Source organism: Podarcis cretensis, assembly GCF_951804945.1.
Source record: "Podarcis cretensis genome assembly, chromosome: 7".
Lineage (NCBI taxonomy): Eukaryota > Metazoa > Chordata > Lepidosauria > Squamata > Lacertidae > Podarcis > Podarcis cretensis.
The window spans coordinates 57,796,870-57,816,846 of record NC_137176.1 but is presented as its reverse complement, the minus strand read 5'-3'; the positions used below and the strand labels follow the sequence as shown (position 1 = coordinate 57,816,846).

General features: G+C 40.9%; 1 long non-coding RNA gene across 3 annotated transcripts in view; it reads left to right on the top strand.

Annotated features, from left to right (window-relative positions):
* The window catches only part of LOC307220680, a 267,382-nt gene that overhangs the window by 189,176 nt on the left and 58,229 nt on the right, over positions 1-19,977 (top strand). For all 3 annotated transcript variants that reach the window (XR_013841032.1, XR_013841033.1, XR_013841034.1), the window contains exon 4: positions 3,701-3,852. This is a non-coding gene — a long non-coding RNA (uncharacterized lncRNA). The remainder of the gene's footprint in view (positions 1-3,700; positions 3,853-19,977) is intronic.

Below are 19,977 nucleotides of genomic sequence, written 5' to 3'. Positions count from 1 at the left end.
AAAGCCCCCACTGTTTTAAAGATATCTTTAATAGTAGTCATTAATAGTGGGTGTAGGCCCACATTAGTCACAATCAGCACTGACCCACAGAAATCAATACATCCATTTCAAAAAGTTTACTTTGAGTATGACGTTGTTGGCTATCATCCATTATTTTTATATCTTAAAGTACTATTAAAGCATATAACATCTTTTTTACAGAGGAAATGCAAAGCTCAGTTGGTTAAAGCATGGTGCTGATAATGGCAAGGTTGCAGGTTTGATCCCCATATGGAAAAGCTGCATATTCCTGCATTGCAGTGGTTTGGATTAGATCAGTGTTTCCCAAACTTAGTTCTCCAGCTGGTTTTGGACTACAACTCCCATCATCCTTAGCTAGCAAGACCAGTGGTCTGGGATTATGAGAACTGTAGTCTGAGACCCAAGTTTGGGAAACACTGGGATCCTCAGGGTCCCTTCCAACTCTACAGTTCTATGATTCTTTTCATTTTGCACAGGGAATTCTGTAAAATGGAGACTGCTACTGAAAAGGCCCTTTGTCCAGTGCCCACTAATCTACCTGGTCTTAAAGCTGGGCCAGAGCACAAGGTCTCTAATGCCAATCTCAAAGGACAGGCAAGTTCATACCAATAAACTGGGTCCAAACATTTTAGGGCTTTAAAGGTAAAAAAACCAGTACTTTGAAATGGGCCTGGAAATGCATAGGGGTCAATACAACTGTTGCAGCACCTGTTGTGACAAACTAGTCCCTTGAACACCTTCATGGCCTCTTCGAAGATAGTTCTATGTAGTGTGAATTACAGCAGGCTACAGCATGCATGACTAAGGCTGGGCCAAGGCATATCAAGTGTTAGTGACATAGCAAGTGCCATTTTCTAAAACACCCAGTGCTGAGATGTCACTACAAATTTCATCTCCCTGGGTTACGCCTCCTTTAAAGTTGTATATCTCCCTTTCAAAGGTTACAGTGACCACACCATGGGAATGCCCCAAACACATCTGCTAAGCAGCTGATGAAGAGACCCTAGGTCTGAGCGATACCTACATTTCCCTATCCAGTTACTGAATAAAAATAGATAAACATTTCAGCACACTCTAAAGAAGTTTTTGGATAAAGCTTCAGTCTCTGAGAGAAGAGTTGAAATGTCCTTTTTGCAAGGAGAAGCTGCTTATCTTCAATTCATTTGAGAATTGTCCCCTATGATATTATCTAAAGTGCTACAGTTCGCCTACCTTGGGTGGGGGGGGGTGTATTTTCCCTTTAATCAGTAATTTCAAAGGAATGGGAAGATGCCTAAGCAGGGGTGCTGCTGAATACAACCTGGGTTATCTAGATACATATAAATGGATCAACAATTCCCTTTCTTCTAAGCAATTTAGGAGAGGGGAATCAAACAAACCAAAAGCCTTTCTGAATCGGCGCATTTCTTGAAATATAGAACATTACCAGAGAAAGTCATACCTCTAGGAACTGTATTCCCCCACCCCGTGCACAGGGGAAAAAATCTTTCAGACTTCAGCGAGCCAGATTTTTTAAATGATATTGCCGGAGATTCACCTGTTTTTGATTTGCTTATTTTTTCATAATATATTTTCCAATGATCCCAGGATAGTGTCTGTGGGGAATATCCCATTTTATCTTCACAGTAATCCTGTGAAGTTGGTAGGCTAAGTTAAGGATGAAGTTCATTCTGTCATCTTCAAGACAAGGGAGGAGTTTGCACCCAGTTTTTCCTCAATCAGAATTTAGCATTATTTTAACCACTCTCCTGTCATGTCTCCCACAGCCTTGGTTTATCCCAAAGTGGACTTTTCAGATTATATCAGCATCAATGTATTTAGAGAAACTCAAAGGGCTATTTCTAAAGTGCTCCTAAATTTTCTCAAAGACTCACAGTGGCAGTATGGGGAGTGGGGATTACCAGAAGGACAAAGCATTTTTCTGGGGAGATGAGCTTTATGGATTTATAAAAGGTAGGGGGCAAGTTGAGGGGGGTGTCATGGACTGGTTGGATACAAAGGTACGGTGGAACCATCAAGAGAAGAAGGCTCAGAGCCTGGGGAGTGGTAGTGGAACAATGATAAGTGGTCAGAGGGAGAAGATGGGGAAGAGGAAGTGTGAGAAGCTAAAGACGTAACAGGGCATGGTGAGCTGGCAGAGAGAAGTCATTCAGCCATTCAGTCTGTGATGTGTTTTTGCTAATAAAGAGTTAACTCTGAATGGTGTGATTTATTGCTGGCTTACTCTGTGGCTATCATTCCACATTGATGCTGCCTATACTGTCCAAATCCTGATAATTCTCTTTTACTTTCAAGTTAGTCAATTTCAATTTCACAAAGCCAATTTCATCTGGTAAATATTTCATTTAGTGGGCATTTTTGGTTAGGTGGGGGTTTGGGGGGGTTGTGCTGATTATTCTTTTCGGGGAGGAAAGGATGTTCTGTTGAGTTTTAACATAGATGATCACTTTTAATGTATATTATTGATTTTAATACATCATTTGGCTTTTATTTGTATCAGTTTTATTGTGTAACTTGCTTTGAGGCTGTCATTGTGGAAAGCAACTCAAAAATGAAATCAATCAAAACATATGGCAGGAGATGACATTTTTCTGATTCTTCAAGTTATAATAAATGAAGTGATAGACTGTGTGTATACTGGACATTTAAGGCACATGCCTCCACAAAGTATGCTTGGAACTTGGTTTGCTAAGAACGTTGGGAATTATAGCTCTGTTAGGGTTGAACTATAGTTGCCAGGATATTTTGGGGTGCGGAATGTGCTTTAAGTGTTCTTTCACTGTTTGGTGTATACACAGCCAGAGATTCTGTTATGTGACAAATTATAAGGATTGACAGCAACAGTGACAAGGTTTTTGATGTAAGTGGAGAAAGAAAGTGACAAGATGGACAATCAGGAACAACATCTTCATCATAGAGATGCAACCAAAATTTTACCGAAAGGCAGGATGGAGCAGTGTTCATACTCATGTAAAGCATACAATGAGTTTTAAGTGAAGCTGGAAGCATTTTGACAGAAGCACACAAAATCCCCAGAGTGTTCCATACAGCTCTAATTTGTCAATGGATTCACTAGAAAGCAAAAATCAAAGCAAATCTGGAGCTCACCTCAGCTCCTTAGTGTAATGGACTGGTAGGACAATGGTAGGAGGAAGAGGATCCCAGGGAGGGATGTGGCTAGGACTGTGACAAGCAGGGGGTGGAAAAGTAAGTACCCACAGAGTGACCAAGGATGGTGAGGGGATGGAGGTCAGTGCATAGAAACCAGAGCAGCAGAACCCATCACCAGAGCCAGGAGGGACCCTGACCCCACGAACATAGCAGGCAATGTGAAATAGGGAGAGGCAGGTGGGGCTGAGACCAGCAAGGTCTTGGCTACTTGCATTGACCTTGGACTGCATTTCCTTAGGACTATGGATTTTGAACTTTGCTTCTTGCTTGTGTGGTTTGACCCCTGGACTTGGACCTTGGACTTGACATACTGACTTGCTGCCAGGTAGACCAGGGGGTCAGGATACGTAGGAATTTTGGTGAAAGAAATCAAGAGTTTCAAGTGATTTTTCTCACTTATCTATAAATTACTTTGTGATCAGTTTGAGATACTGGTGGGACATCTAGGAGGAAGCACCGGCAATCAATTTGTCTACTTACATACTGTATTTTTTACCTTTTTTTTCAGACAGTTATGATCTCCCACAATGAATCACAATAATAAAGAAAACGAACAACAGACTCAGCCATCAGGCTTACAAACTAAAAATACAAGATACACAGGGGAAGGGATGCGGAAGGGAAAGGCAGAGGAGGAAGATCAGTTTTCCAAGGTCGGAAGTAAGTGGTAAACATTTATATCTAATTCAAGCCAGACTCATCTTGCCTTTCTTGTGCTCTTGCCTGTATAACTGTTGTCGGCTCTTGTTCCTTTGGCCAATGGGTGGGATGAAATGTCCTTTCCCCCATTGCTTTTGCAGTCATTGGCAGTTTGAGAACTGTCTTATCTGACAGGGTTGGTTCCTTGATGGGACCAGGATGGCCTTTTGCTTGCTATGACTTGGGAAGTGGGCTCTTGTGGCAGGGGAGAGGGTATCCTGCCCTTCAGCTCTGCAGTCCAAGAGCTGCAGGTGCAGAACAAAACAGAAGTTGAACTCTTTGGGATCGATCAGTAGTTTTAGTCCTGAAATGACAACCAAAGTCATACAGAGGAAAGGGGAAGGCATGGTTCTTCTTTGGTGATCACTCGTAGCCAAGTAAGATTGTCTTCCATAAACATGGTTTTAACAATGAGTCTGTAAGTGACTGTGGAGGCCATTTCTGGATCCACATGTGCTTCCACAGTGGGGACATTGGTTTCCGGGCGGGAGTGGTGTGGATTTGCCAAGCATGCCTTCCTCTTACCACGTTTCTCCCTTGCATCCTGAGTTCAAGTGTCTTCAGAATTCAGTGAAAGAGGGTAAAAGAAGAAAAGGAAAGCGCTGACTGATTCTGTTTGGGAGCAGAAGAGATGAAGAGGAAATCACCCAAGAAAAGGATGGAATACTTTGTTTACTTCTTGCCTTTCAAAGTGAAAACAGTGCCACTGAGACCCAAGGAGAATGGGATTCGAATTGATTGACACAGAAAGGTCAAGAGACCTTTAGAGTTGAGGGGAAGGGAGCACTGAAATAATATTTTCTACTGTGAACTGGGAGAACACCAGGTTAGAGACGGTCAAAAAAGGAGTAAAAAAGGAGTAAAAAGGCAAGAAATGAGGAAATTCTAGGTCACTCATTCAAGAATCATAGATGTATGAAGAACACTGGACATAGAGAGGCTTTAAAAAAATAGAACTATACTGCATTTCTGACTTTCATGAAGAAAGGTTCCAGGAGAAACTGAAAAGGGAAAGTGTTCAGCCATACTTATGAATAATATTATTACCCTATCAATAATAGTTAAACTATATATCTATAGCGATCTCTATATCTCTATCTATCTATCTATCTATCTATGACTGAATATGTAATTTAGGATAAAGGCAACTCCTTTTTTTAAAAAAACTTCCAAATCTTATATTTGTATTCATTGAACTGCAGGGTTAAATTTCAGGTAACAGCAGGATTCCTGCTTTGATCCATAGATTAGAAAAAGAACTATTCTTTTTTTATCTCTTGGTTCACGCACACAAATATTCTGTACAAACTCATTCACTGTATTTCTACGCAAATGTTCTACATCATTTGTAGATGACTGCAGGACAGAGGTAGAAAAATATCTTTGTTTGAAGCACCAGAATTAATTTTATTCCTTGTCTTTTGAAGTCTTTGAAAGGTACCTGATAATCTGTATTATCTGTAGCATAAAAAAGCAAATGGCTCTTGATGGGGGTGAGTATAAACTTTCTAAAAAAATATTTGAAGTAAAAAACAAACAAACACAGGAAGAAAGTGTGCATGGGGCATATTTATAATAAATTATGACCTGGAGTGAGGTTGATGGGAAGGCGCAACCATAAATCTATCCTTTACACGAGTGGCCTGCCTCTTGTGAAAGTCAAGGGGGTTAACACTAAAGAAGCCTAGTTTCAGTGAATATCAACATATTGCAGAAATTCTCCCTATCTATAGGTAGTCCACAGATATTATACGTTCTCTTTAGTATAAGAGTACAGTATGTGAAATTGGTTTATTCAGAGTTTCAAAGGCAATGAGTAAATAGTTCACAATCCTCATTATTAATGCCTTAGGAAGTCACAAGACACCAGATTTTCTGTCAATAATATGGTAGCTATTTCCATATTACAGTTGGCTGTTGGTAAAGGATGACCACCCAAGGCATCTCACAATATGATGAAATGTAATACATACAATGATGTAAAAAAATCGAAACTAACACTGGGCCTGTGCAGCAGGGCTATAGCTCAAGATCTTGCAGTGCAATCCTAACCATGCAGAATTCAGTTGGATGCACTGCCAAGTAATTGGGGTTAGGATTGCACCTTTCAACTCTAATGAGGCTGTTTCCCCATATGCTGCATTTCTGAATGCATCTTAACATTTATATAATTGTCTCATAAGAGCTGCCATTTACTTTTGTACCAGGCTTTGAAATAAAATTTTATATCTCTGATCTGATCTGATGTTTCTAAGATCTCCAACATAATTAAACTCTAGAATTATTTATGAGCCGATTGCTTTTGCACTATATTAAGTGGTCATTAGAGCAGGGGGAAAACATAGCAACTCTAAGCGAAGATACTCAACACTGGATCTGGCCCGTCATAGGAACAACATCTGAAATACTATTATATGGCATATAAATATGCAGTGCTTAAGCTAGCCAGCACAGACCTCGCTAATGGACCATTCTTTCCCAGATGGATCAATATGCTTTTGATACTGAAATGTAATTCCTACTCCTTCCCCCATTTGGTCTCACTCAACAGTAATAGCACTCCATTTCACTCAGAGCTGGTCCAAACATTGCCACCTCCATGTGTGCACACAACTGAAACTAATTTTCTGCACCACACATACCCTGAAGCCCATGTATGCAGATGAAACAATGCTTGAGGTGATGCATATGGTAAAAAGTTTTTAGAGATTCCTGCTTTCATGGGCTGCACTGCTATGGGAAGAACTTTTGGACAATGCTCACACGGGGTGGTGATGTTTGAGCTGGCCCTGGGCCAGCCTAGTGACAGTGCAGCTATGCACTGATTCTACCCACTGCTGCATCTGACTGTCATTTTATCTGAAGGCTGAAGAGACAGAGAAAAAATGGGAGGCATTAACTTAATCTGGACTGAATCCCTAGTGCTGGGATCCATATGTGGCATTCAGCTATTGCTGGCTTTGCAAGTTAATCCTCTGTAACCTAGACTAGCTTAATTTAGTAGGAGTACTAGTAAAAGGTGCAGGAGGAGACTCTTGAGAGTCCCATGGACTGCAAGAAGATCAAACCTATCCATTCTGAAGGAAATCAACCCTGAGTGCTCACTGGAAGGAAAGATCCTGAAGCTGAGGCTCCAGGACTTTGGCCACCTCATGAGAAGAGAAGACTCCCTGGAAAAGACCCTGATGTTGGGAAAGCACAAGGAGAAGGGGACGACAGAGGATGAGATGGTTGGACAGTGTTCTCAAAGCTACCAGCATGAGTTTGACCAAACTGCGGGAGGCAGTGGAAGACAGGAGTGCCTAGCGTGCTCGGGTCCATGGGGTCACGAAGAGTTGGACATGACTAAACGACTAAACAAAAAAACTAGTAAAAGGTGCAGTAGTAAAGTAACATTTGCAATTCAGGTAATAGACTATGATTTTCAACTGAGTTAAAAGCATTTAAACATTTATTGTCTAACCCAGGGAAATTGTGACAAAATGTTGAGGACAAAAGAAATACTGCCTATGTTGACAAATGGGAATATTCTTGATTTGCGAAATATGTTCATCCTTAAAAGTACCAAGCACCTCACACCTGGAGTCAGAATGCACGTGGCAGAAAAAAAATAGATTTTGGGTAATCAGATTTTCAGGTAGATAAGGCAGGGAGTAGCACAGTGTATCCATTTATTGTCTGAGTCCTGAACAAGACAGGGTATCCTGACCAGGAAGTAGCAGGGTATACAGAAGGAGTTCCAAATCCCCAGGAGTGAGGCACAACTTAAATTCAGTTTTGCACAATGGAATCTTGCTATAGTTACTTAGCTACAACTGCATACAGAGAACAAAGCCTTGGTTAGAGTTACATCTTGATCTGATCATTATCATATTGTGCTGATTGGTTCAAGAGACTGTGTTATAGGTCATTTGTGAAAGCCTTACATTTCAAAGATATTGGTAGGAAGGTGCCTAATTTGGCATCTCAAGTTGAGTAGGTCTGGATATTTTCTCCTAGGACAGGGTGTGCTTTTTAGTAATTAGTGTCAATTGGAAATGATAGGCTACAGCTGTCGTTCTATGGAGACTGATGGAAAATGTCCTCCAAGATGAAGACTGGTGTTCAAAATGGAACCTGAGAGACTTGAAAGATTGTGCTAGTGAGCCAGTGAGACTACTTACTGGGGTCCAATGATAGGGAATATGTGACTCCATACCGTATCTCAGAACTGTAGCACTGTGCAAATGTGATCCCCTTTTTAAAAAATCTGGACATGTGTAAATAATAATGATGATAAACATGAGCAAAATCAGCTTGAAATGTTGAAATATTTGCTAAAGCAGGTTTTAGAGTCAGGTCTTATTCTTGGTTACACTGTGTAAATTGGAGCATCATTTCCAATGACAGAGCCTATGCAAATTTACATCATATAGCTGAGCTCTGAATCTAGCCAGTAGAGTTTTATTAAGAAATCAAAAAGCCCTTTCTTGTCTCTAATTCTGTCATTATGAAAGTACGACTCTCTAGTAATGCTAGCTGAATTACTTCAAGTTGCCAGCTTAGAGAAAATGCAGCAGGAACATGAAGAGCAGACACTTAGAAGAGTGTTTTTCTTTTCATGTTCCTCCCCCAATTTGTAACACAAGATATGCAGATGCGATACGAAATGGGGTTTCTGCACATTTAATAGTCACACAGTAGAGGGAATTTCAGCAATCACGTTCATCAAAGCCAGGTTACAGTAGATAAAGCAAAGGTAATATTTGACAAAGTGAAATCTCAGCCTGGTCCAGTCTTTATTGGTAGCAAAGAATCAGGCAACCACTAGGCATAGCTGATCAGGACCTTGGACAGGTAACTGTTGCTTCAGCAAGGTGCATAGCACTTTGAAGACCTTACAAATAATTGGCTGAAGCTTTCTCAACTGTAGCAAAGGAAGCTGTTGCTTCAGCAGGCTGCAAAGTCACTCGAAGACCTTATTAATGTTGGCAAGCCTGGTAGGCTTTGGGGAAACTATCTAGGATCTTAGGGAAGTGCTGTTGGGAAGCTACCTAAGTTCTTATAGTGTTGCTGCCTTATTCAACCGTAATTGGCCTTTCCATTGAGTGGTGATGGGAATTGCAGAGTCCTCTTGATCTGATTGTTTTCCTGGTCTCAGTAATTTTTCTGGTCTCAAAGGCCCTGGGGGGGGGTATGGAGACTCCTTATCCAGGGTCTCCTCCAAGTCTGGGTAGGGGTGAGATTGAAGGTATCAAATATAACAGCATGAGAGTGAGCAAAGAGCAGAGAATGCCTTCCAGACTCTGCAACCTTTGTTCTCTTCAAGTTACTTGTTTTAAAAAGCTATCTTCAATACTTTAGAACTATATGGCTGGAAGAGTGGCTTGGCCAACTGCTAATTCTAAGGCAGAATAAAGAAAGAGGACTTTATTGCTTTATTCAAGAAGCTACCACATTTTGCCACCATAGACCAGAACCTCATGGAGAGGATTCTTGCTTTACAGATGTAAGAGTGATGCACACCTGCTTGCTTTAAAAAGTTAGGTAGTTTTCAAGAGCGTAATCATCTTTGCCGTCGTCTCTTCTTATGTGACAGCCAGTTCACCTGCGCTTCAGCTAAACTTAAAATGTTTTTTTGTTTACACATCTGAAAACACTGAAAGATAATAATATTTAGAAATGAAGGAATGTGAAGTCTGTGTTCAGATAAATTATTTATATAATTATCACGTAATTAAAGTAATTACAGATTATGGGGATAAGACTTCTCTTTATTTCTATCTTGAGGGGATGTAACTATGCTCACCACACACACAAAAATGTTTAAAAAAGAAGTTGGAGATGCTGTCATCTGGAAAGAATATAAGTTTTATAGAGAAAACAAACATGAATATTTTAAATTTTCACAGGAAACAAAAAGGCACTGCAAACACAGCTTGTTTGGGCTGCATTAATCTTAACATTAAATTAAGGAAGGTTTCGTTTTTTAAAAAATAATGTCCTTTAAACAATCTGAAGCACTATTTGGTGGTCTAATGTAGGTTTGAATGTATGGCTCCCACTTGCTTGGTAATGCAAGGGCTGCTAACCCTTTTGGATCAGTGAGCATATTTGGAATTCTGAGAAGGTTCCATGGACCCTAGTCAAAAAATGGCTGTTGTGGCGTGTGACATAAGTGGCTACCACATCTATAAAGAGCAGAAAAAGAGACTGGACCGCAAATTAGTGGGTACATACCCACTATCAGACTGCCCCCCCATTAATGAAAAAGGCACCAACATCACTTGCTCATCATTGTCCAAGAGTGGTGATCAGCCCTTCAAATCATCCTAAGCTCACCTTTTTTTCACATCCTGATTGCTGCCAAATCCTGCCACATAGCTGGCTCAATATATTACACAACAAACATGAGTACAAAATTTATTTAGAATACTTATATGCCACTTTATAGCTATAAGAGTCTCTCAAAGCAGTGTACAAAATTTTCTCACACTAAAAATGATATCCCAGTCTGGCATCAGGGACAAACACATCTTTCTGGAGCCAGGAGGCACTTCCTGCCCTCAGTCTTAGTGTTTCTTGGAGTTGTCCAGTGAGGTCTTCTTGGTGCAAGTGAGTGGGCCTCGGCAGCTGGACCTCACTCAGTCCATGATGGAAACAAGTCTTCCTTTGCTGGTATTTGTTGATTCCAGGCAACAACTCCTGCTGAAGTCCTCTGAAACAAGGGAGAGGGTTTGAACAGTTGGATCTCACTCGGTCAGTGATGAGGGCTTAAAATACCTGAATACACATATCAGGGAACCCTATTTGGACCAAAATTGTCATATGTATGTTCATGGGAGCTTCAAGATGCACAAATACAAGTGCATTCACAGTTTATGTGGAAACACTAGTATGATACTGGGATACATATGACAATGAGTGGAGGTGGTTTATTCTACATCTCAAAAATCTACTCTTTTCTCTCAGTGGCTATTGCTAAAACCCTCATAATTTCTCATCCACAATCTGCAATATCTTCTTCCTGACCTTCTCTCCCATGCCAGCCCCTTGCTTCAGTATGTTACCAGTGCCTTTTTCTAAAATTATCTGCCATCACTGCCATCACTATGATCATGTTTGCCCTTTCTTAAAGACCGTGCATTTCTGACACTTGCAGTGACTACATTTCTGTCACTTGCAGTGTCATCTTGAAGCACCTAATCCCCCTACATTTATGTCTTTCCAGCTTTTCTCCCCTAACTAGGTCTTATCTCTTACTCCCCCTTTCTCCTTTTCTCATCTGATGTATTGTGGAGAAAGCTCAGTTTATACTGCATTTGATGATGTTCAGTTTATACTGCCTTTAAATGTTCTACAACATTTAAAATCCTAGAACTTTTAGACCATCAGTGATGGTGAGTGGAGTGGACCAGGGGTGAAGTTACTTTTTCCCAGGCCAAATTATTCTGTACTGGCAGGTCAAAAGAAAAATCTAATGCTTGCACTATAAAGGTGGTGAATAAAGTAGAGGAAGTTCTGTCTAGACAACCAAGTAACAAGGAAAGGTTTCATTCTGAAGACCAGTTTAGACTTGAATCTCAGTCTCATAGTCTGCTGAACCAATACAGAATCTTCCATATGAACGGTTGATAGATTCCCAATACAAGGCAAATTGGCAGCCAGTCAAACCACTGCATCTGCCAATGTCCCTCTGCTGTACTGCAGTAGAACACTAGCACCACTCATTGTAGCATAAGAAAGTGTGTGCATCACTTGTATTAGTAGAATGGTACAGGACAGGCCCTACTCAATATTACACTCATGTGTGAAACTCTATTACAACCTCAAGGCAGGCAGTTAGACCATAGTTTCCTGGAACCTGATCTGTTGTGTGACCCTCTTTGCAATTTGCAAAACTATATGGTTCCATTCAATTTCCTTCCATTGAGATGTTTGCTTTGTTGGTTTCCTTTGTTGATTAAAACATTTATATCCTGCCATTCTAAGAATAATCGTGTTTGACTAAACCTTTGGCTCTAGTGGTTTTCTGATTTTTTTCTGTCTAAGATGGGATTACCCAAACTCTACATGGTACGTCAAGTGGGGAATGCAAAAGATGAAGGCATTACAATACTTATCCCGTCCCCTAATAATCCCTAGCATGGAGTTTAGTGTATAATGGCATTATGATATTGGCTGGGAGAGGAACTTTTTCTGATTGGTGGTCCCAGTTCTTATTCTCTGGTGGGCCAACTTTGGTAGGTGGGTGGGACTTCGAAATGTTTTTGAATGTTTACAGAGCAGTGCTGGGAGGGAGAAGCTGTTTCCATGGAATCTACTTCTACGGCAGAGAATTCTTCTCCATTTTAACATGAGAAAAGAAGAGGAGGAGGAGGAGGAGGAGGAGGAGGAGGAGGAGGAGGAGAAGAAGAAGAAGAAGAAGAAGAAGAAGAAGAAGAAGAAGAAGAAGAAGAAGAAGAAGAAGAATGTGTACCATCCTTTCTCCAAAGATCCCAGGGTGCTTCACAACAGAAGAATACAAAATGAGAATACAAAATACATAATAAAAACAAAAGATTACCCACATTTCACAAATACATTTAAAAGCCATGGAATATTAATCAGTCAAATTCCTGGTTGAAGAGAAACGATTTTGCCTGTCACCTTAAGATATGAATTGAAGGCACCAGCCAAGCCTTCCTTGGGAGAGCATCCCACAAATAGGGAGCCACTGCAGAAATGCCCATTTTCATCTTGTCATGCTCCAGACCTCTCATGGAGGAGGCACACAAAGTAGGGCTTCAGGCTCCAGGTCAGTTCATATGGGGAGCAGCAGTCCTTGAGGCATTGCGGTCCCATTTAAAGCTTTATTGGTCAAAACCAGCCAGTGCAGTTGAGCCAGGATTGGTATAATATGCCTTGCCCCAGTGAGCAACCTGGGAACCAAATTCCGTACCAGCTGAAGTTTCTGAACCATCTTCAGAAGCAGCCCTACATATAATGTATTGCAGTAATCTAACCTAGAGTTTACCAGAGCATAAATGACAGAAACCATTTCCCCCTCCTTGCTCCAGCAAAGGAAAAATTTGGAGCTCACTTTAACCTTCCAATTGTTCCTTTGAAGGAACCTGATAGCATGCATGACATGAGAATGGGTGTGACTTGCACAGAATAGCAATTTTATTTTCAACCACTTTCCTAATGTTTCCTAAATTGGAATTTTACATCTGCTGAATATTGAGCCAACATCTTCATCAAGCTATTTACTACAGTTTCACAATCTCAGTCAACGTCAATGTTCAGTCAGGTTCACATGAGCAACAGCAATTCTTGAGACAACTGTGGGATGACGAACAACTGCAAGAAAAAAATAAATGTAATGGATTGGTAGGCTAAGGCTAACCATCAGGTGAAGAAAATAGTTTTTTAAATGTATGAACTGACACCAATGAAGGGTTTTATCCTCCCCTACCCCAGCAATTTTGTTTACTTAGTAACAAATGTGAATGTCTGTAAATAATTTTTGGAACTATATTTTGAAATGTAAAAATGTGGCTTGCCAAAACTGCATGTGATGGCAGCAGCTCCCCAGAATGCACAAGATATGCATTTGACAGTGTTTGAAGTTTATAACAGGTCAAAATTCTGACTGTCCTGGGAACTGAGAACACATCTGTCTTCTTTCTGCAGGCTGGGATTCTTAGGCTAGAACTCATTGTTAAACAGAGCACCTCAAATCAGACAGCTGTGTCAGACTGGCAAATTACACATTTACAAAAGGATTTAGTCCAACTATTTTGTTTTGACACATTGCTTTTGTTTTCCTTCTTCATTCAGATTTATGGCACCATCCTTTTGTTTTAATCATGACAAACTGAGTGAGGTTTAAAGTGCACTCTCTCCACTGGCTTATTTTGCTGTTGTCACCTTGAGCATTTTAGAGCAGTGGCTTTTTAGACTGCAGACGTTCATTTTAAGTGAAGGATAAATTGTCTAAGGGTACATTTTGAACAATTTAAGCTGATGAACCCTTTCCCATGTCTCTCAGTGAGAGTCACATGTGTTTATTTAGTTTTATAACCAGCTTTTCCTGCAAGAGTTCACAGTGGGGAACAAACTGTATAAGACAAGTTTGACTACATAGAAATGTCATTGTGTGTTGTTGTTTTTTTTTTTTTGGGGGGGGGAGTTATGCTTCTAAAATAATTCTTTGCTAAACCTGAGATGAAAAAGGCTTGCTCAAACAGGAAATTCTTATATTAGTCCTGGGAGATGCTCAGGATTGGGCTTTGGTGAACCTCAAGAGGAAGATGAGCATTTCAGCACTAGGGAGCAAAATGCATCGTCTATCTAGCTATCTATCATCTATCTATCTACTTTATATACTGCCCTATACTCGGAGGTCTCAGGGCAGTTTATAGAATAAAATCAAGATATAAAACCACAATTCTTATAGAATCATAGAACTGTAAAGTTGGAAGGGACCCCATCTAGTCCAGCCCCCAGCAATGCAGGAATCTCAGCACTCAAGTTACTTGTATACCGAATATGTGATGAGAGTAGTGGAATCTCATATGCTAGTCCTGCCTCCTTCATGCTGACACCTGTGCCAAACACCATCCTAGCAACAGTGTGTTCAAAGTTAAGTGTGTCACACATAGAGATGTACACATGTAGGGTTCTTTCCATGAAAACATGAATCCTGATTGGCCAGGGTCATTTGTGTGGAAGGTGACATACTTGACTACGTGCATTGGCACAAATGCCCTTCGTCCCGACATTTTCCAAGTAGCATGGATAGCTAGCTTGCACAATCAAGCTATATTTGGTATCTATGCATATGGTAGCATGAATAAAGTTAAGTTCAGCTGTTTGACTTCAGCAATCAAATCTGGTGTAGAGGAGGCATGCCTCTATATGAGATAGGGCTTGTGGAGATGACATATAAGACACAGCTTGATTTGTTTAGTGGTCCTTCACTCTGTCCCTATCACCTGCCTTCCCAACATTCCCAGTTTCCTCTACATACTAACACTTCAGGAACACAAGTGCCTGGGCCTAATAACCACGTCCCTCATAAAGCCAAAGGCTTCGTTCCTTTTCATGTTTTGCATTCTTGGCTGATCAACACTGAAAGAGGGGCCTGAAAGAGAGATTAGAAAGTCTTTGCAGATACGAAATGTGATGTCATAAGTGTCAAGTCAACAGAGACATTCCCAAGAAGATTGGTCCATTTGCTTTTAGAATTAGTACCTGCCAGTCTGACCCCAACACGTTAGTGCTGGGAAAGTTTCTGTGTATTTGTCCTTAGCCTTTATTTGCCCTCAAAGTGGTAGATGATTTCAAATTCTCATTAAGTAAATGTTCTTTTGACCCCTCTTCCAGTCTTGCCCACTAATGAGGTAGTAGATGTGACATAGGTGCCTATGAATAATAAATCTTTGGATTAACCTGTCCAATGGGTCCAACATTCTGATTAGAATATGAGAATTTGGATGCTTCAAGAGAAGGAAGGTCAACTGGCTCTTTCTTATGACTACAGTGGTACCTCGGGTTAGGTTACAGACTCCGCTAACCCGGAAATAGTACCTCGGGTTAAGAACTTTGTGTCAGGATGAGAACAGAAATCACGCAGCAGCGGCATGGCAGCAGTGGGAGGCCCCATTAGCTAAAGTGGTACCTCAGGTTAAGAACAGTTTTAGGTTAAGAACAGACCTCCAGAACGAATTAAGTTCTTAACCCGAGGTACCACTGTACTTGCTACATACTGTTGTGAGTTTACGGGGAAGGTAGGTTTTATGCCTGAGTCCCTTCAATTTCCTGGATCCAGGAAGGATTCAAATTACTGGAATAGCCAGACAAGTTTCTTGGTAAAGGGCCTCTAGGTATGGGCTGTTAACAAAGGAAGTGGCTCTATGCCAGATGACAAATAGCTGCCCCTCCCTCCTTCAACTCATTGGTAGTTAGACAAAGGCAGAGTTAGTGTGTGTGAGGTAGAAGCTGGCTACAGGTGGCAGGCTGAAGCCTGTGAGACAGAGCCATGCCTAATTTCTGCTGGAATCCAAAGCTGTGGCTATGCGAGAAGCAAGATCCTCTTGGCGGGTTAATGCTGTGAGCTCCTTCATTGTGGGCTCAGCTTGTATATGTGCGTAGATAAACCACACATCCTAAAGACACAACAGTCTCCACTGCCCCTCATTCCAAGGAAACCAAACCCAGGGTTAGCACCTGGAACTCCTGGAATCTCACACCGCTCAGAGGTTGGCGTGGCGTGCAACAATATTACCTTCATTCATAAGAGCACTTTTTAAGCAGCAGATCTTATAGTTGTGTATGCACTGTACAGTAGGGCTGCTAGCTCATCAACTAGTTTATTAAGTTTCATGGAATTCAATTTAGAATTCAATTAACACATACACACACACTTAAAACTTTTTAGTAACCTCACCTGTACTTGAATCATGGTATCATGGATGGTATAGAACTAAGCAAAGGGTGCAATGAACTGAGAGGGAAAGGGGCCAGGGTGAACCTGCTACACATACTTAAGCCTGTTCTTTGTAGCTATAATACCCAACACTCATTTTCCCTTTGCTCTGTCTGCTTCAGCTTTAGTTGATGCACAGCATTTCATTCCGCTGCAATGAATAACAGGTATCCAGGGGTGGAGCAATCATTTTTTATTATTTGTTTATTCATTGAAAAGCATTTCTAAACAACAGTGGTACCTTGGGTTACAGACGCTTCAGGTTACATACACTTCAAGTTACAGACTCCGCTAACCCAGAAATAGTACCTCGGGTTAAGAAGTTTACCTCAGGATGAGAACAGAAATCGCGTGGCGGCAGCGGGAGGCCCCATTAGCGAAAGTGGTGCTTCAGGTTAAGAACAGTTTCAGGTTAAGAATGAACCTCAGGAACGAATTAAGTACTTAACCCAAGGTACCACTGTACTTGATATCCCCCCCCCCAAAAAAAAACCCTTATACAAAAAATAACATGAAACCAGTAAAGGAATTTCATCAAAAAAAAGTAAGACAGCAGAATAAATGAAAATAAACATAGGAGCTGGTAAAAACAAGAATTCAGAAACAACAGTAGCATAAGTCTGGAAAAGAAAAGATGTGTTCAAAAAACGTCTGCAGCAAGTAATAGGTGATGCTTCACACATGGCAGAGGGAAGGGCCATTCCACAGGGCAGGGACAATTGCTCTCATGTCCTTCCTGTGGGCTCCTGTAGGCATCTGGCTGACCCCTGCAGGAAGCAGCATGCTGGACTACGTGGACTCTTTGGTGTGATCTAGCAGCTAATGCTCTTAGCCACAATTAATATTTTGCACACTCAGCATATGTACTGATGGTTTTTTTTTTAAATAAACATTGTATTATTTATATTGCATTGTTGTTGCCAGCTCTATGACCCATCATCACTTTCTGTCAATTTTTCATGTTGCTGTTCTTTAAAAAAAATAATTCTTATTGAGGTAAGGACTTCATGTATTACATTTTTATTTTTATTTTTTCCAAGCAAGATTCTGGACAGTATTCAACTACCATTTCCCACCAGTGCAAGTATTTCTCCTTGTGTAATGGGAGCTTTCCACCCTCCCTTCCCCGGGTTCTCCCATGTGTGTACCATACCTTCCTCGAATCTGCCCCAGAGGATTGGAGGAATCTCTAGAATAGATTTAGGGGTTCATGGGTGGGAAGAGTGGAGGAAATATCCAATCGCATAATCCTAGTACCAACAGAGTGTCCACATACTTTTACATTGGATGCAATTATCCAAATTTCCTTAACCATACATTAGGACATCTGTGAAGGGAATTCCACCAATACTACTGTGCAATTTCACCCTCCTCCCTAAAATACTGCTTGTCTTTTGCTCGTCTTATTTCTGGTAATTCCTACTATATTGTAATTTACCTTTGTGAAACTGAAATCGTTGCCAAGCAATGATGCCAAGATGTGCAACAATATTCACTTCTTCTTCTTTTGAAAACAATATTCACTTCTTGAATTCCTCACCACTGAACAAAATGCCCAAATTTGTTGATGCCCAAATTTGTTGATTGTTTCCTGCTGTGGCCCAGTTAAAGTCTCAAAAGGAAATGAAACCGAAAACTGCTTGGGGTGACTTGCCGCCTGTTTTTCTTTACCTTATCACTTCCAGCTCATCTGAAAAACTGTACAGAACATGAAGCATCTCAGGTTTAAGCCTCCAGCAATTACTTGATTCCCATAAGGAAACTGTTGCGTGTGGATCAACAAAACAGCTTTTGCCAACAAATAAATGCCTGAATTTCCATACTCTCCACCTTGATCTGAAAAAGGAAGCTCCAATGTCCTTTTATATAAGTAAATAACCTGCAAGGAGGTGGTGATTTACAACCCATCCTATGTTAGTCACAACCACCTCCATTTCTGAAACATATGCTATTTGGCTTGCAAAAAAGAAGATGATAACAAATACCACTCAAATTCGCTGGTGTGATTTCCTTTCCTGACCTCATGTGAACATGCAAACTGTGGCCATTTCCTTTCCTGTTTCCAACGAATTCTCCAACATTCCTAACTGTGGCCTATTTTAATGGAAATAAATATGCAAATGGAGCACAGGGGGCCACTGCCTTGCACTTGAGGGGTGACCTTGGGTTGGTTATTCTTTATAAATGATTTGGATGAAGGAGTTGAGGGGATGCTCATCAAATTTGCAGATGGCACCAAACTGGGAGATGTAGCTAATCCAGAGAGCCCCTTAAGTCAATGATTGGACAAATAAGGCTATCAATAGCCACTGGCCATCACTGTCTAATGCTTCTGAATGCCAGTTGCTGGAAGCCATGGGAGAGGGGAGCACTTTTGCACTCAGGTCCTACTTGAGGATTTCCTATAGGCATCTACTTGGCCATTGTTAGAACAGGATGCTGGACTAGATGGTGCATTGGCCTCATCCAGCAGGGTGATTCTTATGCAGATGGGTTTTTGTAGGCCAACTGGTTCTTTCATCTCTCTGCTCTCCTGCCCCACTTCTGGTGTTGCATTGCAAACTGGCTTTGAAGCCAGCTCCAAGTTTCTAAAACACCAGCTTGTAATGTGGTACAGGTCATGGGGAATGAGGCGATAAAACCCCTGCAGGGTATGTAGAACAAGTTATGTGGCTTTCTCAGTTCTCGCCATAGACTTGTTTGCTACTTCCACAGTTCACTTTTCCCATGAGGTTCTGAAGTTACAGCAGTGTCTACCATAGGCTCATTAAGGATGTCACAGTGTTGATAAGTTCTCCACTCCTACGCAACTTGCCTAGATCCAAGCCAGAAGATTAAAGATACTTGAAGCCACTTTGGATAATCTTCCTAAAAGCACCATTCTCAATCTCATGGGAATGCCCTGAAGGAAAAGATAGCTGAACCTATGTTAAACACCAGGCTGCATGGTAAGCCATATCGGAACTTCAAAAGCACTTTGTGATCTTGTGCAAGGTGGCTTCTGCCCCAAGGGGAAATGCTTAGAAGTTCCACTGAGCACACACAAGCCCTCTAGGCTTGACTGGAGTAACTCCCTCGATTGTGATCAAGATTTGAAGGAGTTGTGAACATTTTAAGAAATATGTATTAAGAACTTTTTATATAAGCTCCTAAGCTTATATAATGCTCCAAATGCTCCAAATGCTCCAAACTGAACGTTCTAAAACTTTGTCCAACAATGATTTTTTTTTCCAATCTAAAAAGAAATGGGGGGGGGTTCAGCCCAAGGTTAATTAAGTAGTGAAAGGTCCTTCACCATGGGACATTTCACTAGTTTTCCGCATGACACATGCTTCTGTTGTTTTGTTCTTGGCAAAGCATTGGTCAGCTAATAATAACACAGAACCTCTGACCTGAAGTGTGGAGCTTCTTTTGCATCCTAATGCTTTTATTTTTGTGCCTTTTTCCCTTTTCTTTTTGGTATAATCTTTATAAACCTGGACTGCTTGAATTGCATCTCCTGAGCATTTCAATTATAGATAGTGAAATGTTTAAGTGAAGATGAAATAGAATAACAACAAGCAAGGCCTCTGCTCTGATTTGACGCAGAGTCCAAAGACCAGCTCACATAGAAACTTTATTTTTAAAAGCTGCAT